At 49.6% G+C, this 10,657-nt stretch overlaps 2 non-coding genes across 2 annotated transcripts; both read left to right on the plus strand.

The window, feature by feature from the left end:
* Nucleotides 1-844: 844 nt before the first annotated feature.
* Nucleotides 845-916, plus strand: TRNAD-AUC (transfer RNA aspartic acid (anticodon AUC)). The gene has a single exon. It is a non-coding gene; the product is annotated as a tRNA-Asp (tRNA).
* Nucleotides 917-9,706: 8,790 nt separating this feature from the next.
* Nucleotides 9,707-9,778, plus strand: TRNAD-AUC (transfer RNA aspartic acid (anticodon AUC)). Its single transcript has one exon. It is a non-coding gene; the product is annotated as a tRNA-Asp (tRNA).
* The last annotated feature ends 879 nt before the right edge of the window (nucleotides 9,779-10,657 follow it).

Consider the following 10,657-nt stretch of genomic DNA (forward strand, 5'->3'; position numbering starts at 1 on the left):
ACACCAATGCATTGTGGTAGTGTGCAGGCACCAAAATGAAGTACAGCAGGCTGTACTTTTTCTAGCGTACCGCAGTCACCACATGCTGATAGTCAGAATATACTGATCAGCCCAGCAGCTGATTGGCTGCATGCGCCGATCGAGAAAAAACTTCCAACAAGCCCATTCATGAGATAGATTAACTTTTCATGAGCAAGGACAGCCATAGATGGATTGAAATTCAGCTGGATTCTGAACCAGACGAACTTCAATTCATTTATAGCCAACTTTAGGTCCAATCAAGACAAGGCAAGTGCGGGCGGTGTGCGCTGAAATAAAGTACGGCTGGCCGTGCTCTTTGTCCAGCGCAGCGCAGTCACCTCCCGCTGGCCAATAAAACTTCTTGAAATGTCACTATGTGACACAGAGGCGTAGCTAGGGGGGTACATATGTACACAAGGTACAGGGGCGCAAAAATGAGGCTTACAACCAGGGGCGTATTTGCCGCGAGGCAAACAAGGCGTTTGACTAGGGCTGCACTTTTTTGGGGGGGGGGGGGGGCGGCGTGGTGCCGCCGCCCCTCCTCTTCCAACGGAAGGGACACTTAGTACAGGGACAGGCAGCGGGCTGCTGTGTCTTACCTGGCTCCGTGTCCCAGTCCCAAGACGATCCAGTCCAGGAGACGCTGCTGGAGGAGGGGTAGAGAGGTCCGCAGATCCGGTGTCTTCTTTTCCCTGGACGCGATGTGTGGGCGGGATGACATGCCGCCCCTGTAATCTGGCCACACCCTCAGGATCAATGGACAGCCTATGGCCGCTTGTACCTCCCCTGTGCTTGCGTGGTTTTCCCCCCAAACACATACCTTGCGTTGGTGGTGCAGTGGTGAGCATAGCTGCCTATCCAGCAGCTGACCCGGGTTCGATTCCTGGCCAACGCAATTTTCAAGATGGCTGCCTCGCCTGCGAAGTGCTTTTAGTCCCCCGGGAGAGAAGTGCTATACAAATGAAATGTTGAGGATATATTAGCGAAGGAATAAAATTTAAACCAAAACGAATGAAGCAAATGTGTTGTATGATTGTATGTTCTTAAACACTTCTGAATAATTTATTTCTTGCGCAAGGATATTATTTTGTATTCTCATTTTCAGCCAGTAGGTGGAGCACTCGGATCCTTTTCAGGTATTTTTTTCGGCTATCCTTAGCAATCTGGATGAAAAAAAAGCCTGCTGCTTACTGTATACATTGCTCAATAGCTCTCTCTGACACTAGCAGGGGTGGACTGACAACTCATGGGGCCCCCGGGCAATAGGGGATCATGGGGCCCCTGTGTCCTTGCCCAAACTCAAGAAGCCTATGAAAAAGGTACCAGAGGCATCTCATGGGGCCCCCTACTGACCCCGGGCCCTCGGGCAGTGCCCGAGTTTCCAAATGGTCAGTCCGCCCCTGGACACTAGTCATTTATGTCATCCTTACACTAATGGCCCCTTCCTGTTCCAACAAGACATTTTGGACAATTTCATGCTCCCAGCTTTGTGGGAGGAGTTTGGGGATGGCCCCTTCCTGTTCCAACATGACTGCCCACCAGTGCACAAAGCAAGGTCCATAAAGACATGGAGGAGCCAGTTTGGGGTGGAGGAACTTGACTGTCCTGCACAGAGTCCTGACCTCAACCCCACAGAACACCTTTGTGATGAATTAGAGCGCAGACTGTGAGCCAGGCCTCCTCCCCCGACATCAGTGCCTGACCTGACAAATGTGCTTCTGGAAGAATGGTCCAACCTTCCCATAGACACCCTCCTAAACCTTGTGGACGGCCTTCCCAGAAGAGTTGAAGCTGTTATAGGTGCAAAGGGCGGGGCCAACTCAATATTGAACCCTACGGACTAAGACTGGGGGGCCATTAAAGGTCATGTGCGTGGAAAGGGCGGGGCCAACTCAATATTGAACCCTACGGACTAAGACTGGGGGGACCATTAAAGGTCATGTGTGTGGAAAGGCCGGCGGCCCAATACTTTTGGCAATATTCGTATGTATTAGGTCCCCACAATCTCTACTACACTTAGGGTGATCAATCAAGAACCTGCGCCCCTTTATATCAGTTGTCCCTAACAGAGTCCCTCCTTATATCAGGAGTTCTTCTCAGAGCTCCACCTTACATCAAGGCTCCTATAAGAGTCCCTCCTTACATCAGGTGTCCTCACCAGAGTGTCCCTTATATAAAATATCCATATCAGGGTGCCCCCTTACATCAATTGTCCACATCAGAGTGCCCCCTTACATCAATTTCCCCCATCGGAGTGCCCCCTTACATCAATTTCCCCCATCAGAGTGCCCCCTTACATCAATTTCCCCCATCAGAGTGCCCCCTTACATCAATTTCCCCCATCAGGGTGCCCCCTTACATCAATTGTCCACATCAGAGTGCCCCCTTACATCAATTGTCCACATCAGAGTGCCCCCTTACATCAATTTACCCCATCAGAGTGCCCCCTTACATCAATTTACCCCATCAGAGTACCCCCTTACATCAATTTATATAGTTCTATAGTTACACTGTATTTAGATAGGGGAGGGGTTGTATAGTTTTATACAGAGGTGGGGGAGGTGTTCTATAGATACACTTTATAGAGATTGGGGGAGGGGTTGTATAGTTGTTCTGTATACAGATGGGGGAGGAGTTGTATAGTTCTATACAGAGGTGGGGGAGGTGTTCTGTATCATCCTATTAGAGGACACTATCTCTGTCAGTGTCTCTGGGAATGTCAGGACCTATAAAGCAGAATTCCCCTCCAGGACACAACATCCGGGGACTCCTCCCCCTCCTGGGTCATGTGGTAATGCTGAGATTAGTAGTTCCTCAGCAGTCCGGTGGGAGTTGTTAGCCCCGCCCCTCACTCTGGTCCCGGTTGGGCTCCCTCCTCCTTGCTGAGCCATGATTGGATGTCTGCTCACACCCGCCCCCATTCCCATCCCCCCACTTCCTTGTTTACATAATTAATCACTAACAGGAAAGGCGGAGACAGGAAGTCACGAGACCGGAAGTGACCTCACCATTTGCCCGCAGACATCTTTGTGGAGGGCTGGTGCTGCTTCCTTCGCCTCCAACGTCTCATAAATAGTCATTTAACTCAGTTTGTGGAGTCGGCAGTAATGTGTGTCCCACAGAGAACCCGGCGGGAGAGAATACCAGGGGGCTGGCACTGCTGACCTGGGAAGAGAGGGCGATGGGGAGAGCAGGGCATGTTGGGACATGTAGTCCATACATAGAGATTCCTCCATAGAGGTTTATGGGGATATAGGGGGCATGCTGGGACATGTAGACAATACACAGAGAGCCCTCCATTGGTCTATGGGGATAGGGGGCATGCTGGGACTACATACAGAGAATCCTCCACAGAGGTGTATGGGGGAAAGCGGAGTATACTGGGACATGTAGTCCATATGTACAGAATCCTACATAGAGGTCTATAGGGATAGGGGGCATGCTGGGACATGTAGCCCATACACAGAGTCATCCATATAGGTTTATGGTTATAGAGGGCATGCTGGGACATGTAGTCCATACACAGAGAGTCCTCCATCGGTCTATGGGGATATAGGGAGCATGCTGGGACATGTAATCCATACACAGAGAGCCCTCCATCGGTCTATGGGGATAGGGGGCATGCTGGGACATGTAGTCCGTACACAGAGAGCCCTCTAGGGTGAAATCTGCACAGAGAAAGATGAAATAATAGGCCGCAGTGTTCACAATAAACATTACAACTAAAAAAAATAAATAAATAAAATGAAATAAATAGATGAACAATCCTCTGCTCTGTATACAACATTCTCCTAGATCTGATCATCTTTATTGCATCCAATAGGAAATATTCCAGATATTCCATATATAGTGCTGAGTTCTATAGGATGTCATTATAAGGAATGAATAGGATCCTATCCAGCTCTGCTGATGGTAAAATAAATGTATATAATAATAGGAGGCGCCTTCCTCTACTCACTTCAAGAACTCATTATATAACCAAAATAACCCAGTGATTCCAAGAATGTGTCGCTGGCCCTTTAAGATGTTGTTTTTGTAAACACTCTCGCTCGCCCTTTCCCTCTCTCTCTCGCCCTTTCCCTCTCTCTCTCTTGCCCTTTCCCTCTCTCTCTCTCGCTCGCCCTTTCCCTCTCTCTCTCTTGCCCTTTCCCTCTCTCTTGCTCTTTCCCTCTCTCTCGCTCTCTCTCGCTCGCCCTTTCCCTCTCTCTCTCACTGTGATCACATGACCAGATTTGACCTTTCCGCGCAGCAGTGCAGAGGCTCTCAGTTTGAGTTTCTTCTTGTCAGAGTCAAGACGCTTTTTTAAAAGCTCCTGATAAGTTCTCATTCTATTACAAGATATTTAATCTCTATTGATTGGTATTGAGTATCCACTGATACCCTTCAATCAATAGCGATCAGCAAAAGCTGTTTAACAGTTTTTTTTTAAATCTTGTACTAATTTAGTGTCAGTTTGCCATCTATTTAAAAATGAGCCAGCAGATCCTCACCGTGTTTCTTACCCTGCTGTTTGCATGGGGAGGAAAAAGATACGTCCCCGACCACTCTTCAAAGATCCCGATACAACTGAATCAGGAGATCAATACAGTGCAGCATATGGAAGAATTCATCAAAGGAACGCAAAATGACCCCCCAGAGATACGCCTGCTGGTGAAGGAGGAGAGCAAGTCATCAGAGCAGCAAGTGGAGGAAAAGGTCAGAGAAATGGAAGATGACCCCCCAGAGAGCCACAAGCCAGTGAAGGAGAAGAGCATTAAGTCAATGGAAGAGCAAGTTGAGGAATCGGTCAGAGAAGCGGCAAACGAGCCTCCAGAACCCTCCAGCTGGTTTTCATTACTGACCACCACTGCATACTGGTTTCAGATCATACTCCTGATAAGTGCCATCATTCTGAAATACATCCTGCACAGAAACGACCTGGCCCTGAGAGTAGGACAATATTTGATTTTCCAGAAGCTGATTGAACTCATTCAGGAAGGACTGGGCAACTTCAATTTCCAATGGTCCAGCGATGGGGCGGCCTTAGAGAATGGAGACCCATCCCTGTTTATAAATATTGATGCAGAATATTGCAGGTCAAACGCCTTTCACTGGGTTATCTTAATGCTGCTGTTGCTACTCATAATACTGCTCGTAATGCTGCTGGTGCTGACAGTGTACGTATTGCTGATGATGCTGAATGAGCTGTCGTTTAGCCGATTCTCCCCCGCTAGGCGACTTCGTGCTATTTGGTGTCTTTTCAAACCACGAAAGACAGATAATATCACCCTTCCCAGACCCAGCATCACATCTCCAAGGGGTCCCATACATGTTTATGTACAGGATACGCCACCCGAGCCAACAATCCTGCCATCAGGAGCTAGGAATGCTCACAAACAGACTTCACCACGCAAGCCGAAAAGGAACCGCCACGTTGCTTGCCATTGTCCGAGTGATAACATCATTCCAACTTCAAGTGCTTCACCCCAGATGAAGAAGCTCAGGAAAAACCGCACGCTCAGGCGACTCAGTGCATTTTGGAGTCATTTCAAAAAAAAAAAGACTGATGACATCACACCGAGTGATAACTTCACCCCGCCGAGTGATAACATCACCCTTCCCAGACCCAGCATTAAGCCTCCAAGGGGTCCCATACCTGTTTATGTACAGGATACCCCATCCAGGAGAACAATCCTGCCATCAGGAGCTAGGAATGCTCACAAACAGACTCCACCACGCAAGCCGAAAAGGAGCCGCCATGTTGCCTGCCAGTGTCCGAGTGATAACATCATTCCTACATCAAGTGCCTCACCCCAGATGAAGAAGCTCAGGAAAAACCGCATGCTCAGGCGACTCAGTACATTTTGGAGTCTTTTAAAACCAAAAAAGACTGATGACATCACACCGAGTGATAACTTCACCCCGCCGAGTGATAACATCACACCTCCAAGGGGTCCCATACATGTTTACGTACAGGATACGCCACCCCAGCCAACAATCCTGCCATCAAGTGCTAGGAATGCTTACACAGTCTCCACCACTCAAGCCAAAAAGGCGCCGCCATGTTGCCTGCCAGTGTCCGAGAGATAACATCATTCCTACATCAAGTGCTTCACCCCAGGTGAATAAGCTCAGGAAAAACCGCATGCTCAGGCGACCAAAAAAGACTGATGACATCACACCGAGTGATAACTTCACCCCGCCGAGTGATGACATCACCAGACCCAGCATCACACCTCCAAGGGGTCCCATACATGTTTATGTAGAGGATGCGCCACCCGAGCCAACAATCCTGACATCAAGTGCTAGGAATGCTCACACAGTCTCCACCACTCAAGCCAAAAAGGCGCCGCCATGTTGCCTGCCAGTGTCCGAGAGATAACATCACCTTACCAAGGAGTGATAACATCACCTTACCGAGGAGTGATAACATCACCTTACCAAGGAGTGATAACATCTCCTTACCAAGGAGTGATAACATCACCTTACCGAGGAGTGATAACATCTCCTTACCAAGGAGTGATAACATCACCTTACCGAGGAGTGATAACATCACCTTACCAAGGAGTGATAACATCACCTTACCAAGGAGTGATAACATCACCTTACCAAGGAGTGATAACATCACCTTACCGAGGAGTGATAACATCACCTTACCGAGGAGTGATAACATCACCTTACCGAGGAGTGATAACATCACCTTACCGAGGAGTGATAACATCACCTTACCAAGGAGTGATAACATCACCTTACCAAGGAGTGATAACATCACCTTACCAAGGAGTGATAACATCTCCTTACCAAGGAGTGATAACATCACCTTACCGAGGAGTGATAACATCTCCTTACCGAGGAGTGATAACATCTCCTTACCGAGGTGTGATAACATCTCCTTACCAAGGAGTGATAACATCTCCTTACCGAGGAGTGATAACATCTCCTTACCGAGGTGTGATAACATCTCCTTACCAAGGAGTGATAACATCTCCTTACCAAGGAGTGATAACATCTCCTTACCGAGGTGTGATAACATCTCCTTACCAAGGAGTGATAACATCACCTTACCAAGGAGTGATAACATCACCTTACCGAGGAGTGATAACATCACCTTACCGAGGAGTGATAACATCACCTTACCAAGGAGTGATAACATCACCTTACCAAGGAGTGATAACATCTCCTTACCAAGGAGTGATAACATCTCCTTACCGAGGTGTGATAACATCTCCTTACCGAGGTGTGATAACATCTCCTTACCAAGGAGTGATAACATCTCCTTACCAAGGAGTGATAACATCTCCTTACCGAGGTGTGATAACATCTCCTTACCAAGGAGTGATAACATCTCCTTACCAAGGAGTGATAACATCTCCTTACCGAGGAGTGATAACATCTCCTTACCAAGGAGTGATAACATCTCCTTACCGAGGAGTGATAACATCACCTTACCGAGGAGTGATAACATCACCTTACCAAGGAGTGATAACATCTCCTTACCAAGGAGTGATAACATCACCTTACCAAGGAGTGATAACATCACCTTACCGAGGAGTGATAACATCTCCTTACCGAGGAGTGATAACATCATTCCATCACCAAGAGCTCAGGAAAAACAACTCAGGCAACTTAAGAATTTTTGGTGTTGTTCAAGGACCAGCTCACTCAATGAATAGACACCTGCCTTTTGACGGAGAACATCTCTTTGGTGCCTCTATAGCAGGGGTCCTCAAACTTTTTAAACAGGGGGCCAGTTCAATGTCCCTCAGACCGTTGGAGGGCCGGACTATAGTTTAAAAAAAAAAAAAAACTATGAACAAATGCGGCCACAGTACAGGAGATGACCAGAGACTGCGGACATACAACGGCGGCGGGAATACTGAGCCGGCCGCTCCATAAGACGCACAGAAATTTCCCCCCAAGTGTGTCTTATGGAGCAAAATATACGGCAAATGCAGGACACCTTGTTGGGTCAGATCTGTGTACAATGTAAAGAGAGAGGGGGGGGGGGGGGAGAGATAAGGAGGGGGGGGAGAGAAAGAGAAGGGGGGGGAGAGAGAGAAAGAGGAGGGGGGGAGAGAGAGAGGGAGGGGGGAGAGAGAGGAGGGGGGAGAGAGAGAGGAGGAGGAGAGAGAGGGGGGGAGAGGGGGGGAGAGAAAGAGAGGGGGGGAAGAAAGAGAGAGGAGGGGGGGGAGAGAGAGAAAGAGAGAGGGGGGAGAGAGAAAGAGAGAGGGGGAGGGGGGAGAGAGAGAAAGAGAGAGGGGGGGGAGAAAGAGAGAGGAGGGGGAGAGAGTGAGGAGGAGGGGGAGAGAGGGGGGAAAGAGAGAGGCAGGAGATCGATCATCTTTTGCACTTATATAGGGTCTGTGGCCATGATACCCGACATGCAGCGATGGAGTCTCCTCTCTTGCTCCCCCTCTTCATGGTCAGCTCTAGGCTCCGCCCTCCGGCCGTCACGGTTGCATGCACTGATCAGAATAGATGGCCGGCTGGCTGCAGAGACGCCGGGTGAGTGGTGCGGGTTCATAAGCCGAGCCCACCCTCCCCTGTTCTAGAATTGCTGATCCCGCCCTCCCGCCCGAGCCCTGCCGAGCTCTCCCGACCTGCCAAACCCTAGTCCCTTGCTTCGCGGCAGATACGCCCCTGCCCGGCGGGCCGGATAAATGTCCTCGGTGGGCCGCATGTGGCCCGCGGGCCGTAGTTTGAGGACCCCTGCTCTATAGTTTGTGTGAAAAAAAAAAAGTGTACAATGCAATGTGGTGGGACTGTCCCAGCAGTGCGACCCCCCTGCAGCATGGGGCCGGGTCGCAGTTGCAATGCCTGTAGGTACGCCCCTGACACATGCCTTGTCTTTGGTGTGGCTGGATCACACCAATGCATTGTGGTAGTGTGCAGGAACCAAAATGAAGTACAGCAGGCTGTACTTTTTCTAGCGTACCGCAGTCACCACATGCTGATAGTCAGAATATACTGATCAGCCCAGCAGCTGATTGGCTGCATGCGCCGATCGAGAAAAAACTTCCAACAAGCCCATTCATGAGATAGATTAACTTTTCATGAGCAAGGACAGCCATAGATGGATTGAAATTCAGCTGGATTCTGAACCAGACGAACTTCAATTCATTTATAGCCAACTTTAGGTCCAATCAAGACAAGGCAAGTGCGGGCGGTGTGCGCTGAAATAAAGTACGGCTGGCCGTGCTCTTTGTCCAGCGCAGCGCAGTCACCTCCCGCTGGCCAATAAAACTTCTTGAAATGTCACTATGTGACACAGAGGCGTAGCTAGGGGGGTACATATGTACACAAGGTACAGGGGCGCAAAAATGAGGCTTACAACCAGGGGCGTATTTGCCGCGAGGCAAACAAGGCGTTTGACTAGGGCCGGACTTTTTAGGGGGGGGGGGGCGGCGTGGTGCCGCCGCCCCTCCTCTTCCAACGGAAGGGACACTTAGTACAGGGACAGGCAGCAGGCTGCTGTGTCTTACCTGGCTCCGTGTCCCAGTCCCAAGACGATCCAGTCCAGGAGACGCTGCTGGAGGAGGGGTAGAGAGGTCCGCAGATCCGGTGTCTTCTTTTCCCTGGACGCGATGTGTGGGCGGGATGACATGCCGCCCCTTTAATCTGGCCACACCCTCGGGATCACTGGACAGCCTATGGCCGCTTGTACCTCCCCTGTGCTTGCGTGGTTTTCCCCCCAAACACATACCTTGCGTTGGTGGTGCAGTGGTGAGCATAGCTGCCTATCCAGCAGCTGACCCGGGTTCGATTCCTGGCCAACGCAATTTTCAAGATGGCTGCCTCGCCTGCGAAGTGCTTTTAGTCCCCAGGGAGAGAAGTGCTATACAAATAAAATGTTGAGGATATATTAGCGAAGGAATAAAATTTAAACCAAAACTAATGAAGCAAATGTGTTGTATGATTGTATGTTCTTAAACACTTCTGAATAATTTATTTCTTGCTCAAGGATATTATTTTGTATTCTCATTTTCAGCCAGTAGGTGGAGCACTCGGATCCTTTTCAGGTATTTTTTTCGGCTATCCTTAGCTATGTGGATGAAAAAAAAAGCCTGCTGCTTACTGTATACATCGCTCAATAGCACTCTCTGGCACTAGCAGGGGTGGACTGACAACTCATGGGGCCCCCGGGCAATAGGGGATCATGGGGCCCCTGTGTCCTTGCCCAAACTCAAAAAGCCTATGAAAAAAGGTACCAGAGGCATCTCATGGGGCCCCCTACTGACCCCGGGCCCTCGGGCAGTGCCCGAGTTTCCAAATGGTCAGTCCGCCCCTGGACACTAGTCATTTATGTCATCCTTACACTAACGGCCCCTTCCTGTTCCAACAAGACATTTTGGACAATTTCATGCTCCCAACTTTGTGGGAGGAGTTTGGGGATGGCCCCTCCCTGTTCCAACATGACTGCACAGCAGTGCACAAAGCAAGGTCCATAAAGACATGGAGGAGCCAGTTTGGGGTGGAGGAACTTGACTGTCCTGCACAGAGTCCTGACCTCAACCCCATAGAACACCTTTGGGATGAATTAGAGCGGAGACTGCGAGCCAGGCCTCCTCCCCCGACATCAGTGCCTGACCTGACAAATGTGCTTCTGGAAGAATGGTCCAACCTTCCCATAGACACCCTCCTAAACCTTGTGGACGGC

This window comes from Staurois parvus, unplaced genomic scaffold (genome assembly GCF_062004578.1).
Source record: "Staurois parvus isolate SC_StPar_1 unplaced genomic scaffold, SC_StPar_1.0 ptg000368l, whole genome shotgun sequence".
NCBI classification, from domain to species: Eukaryota; Metazoa; Chordata; class Amphibia; order Anura; family Ranidae; genus Staurois; species Staurois parvus.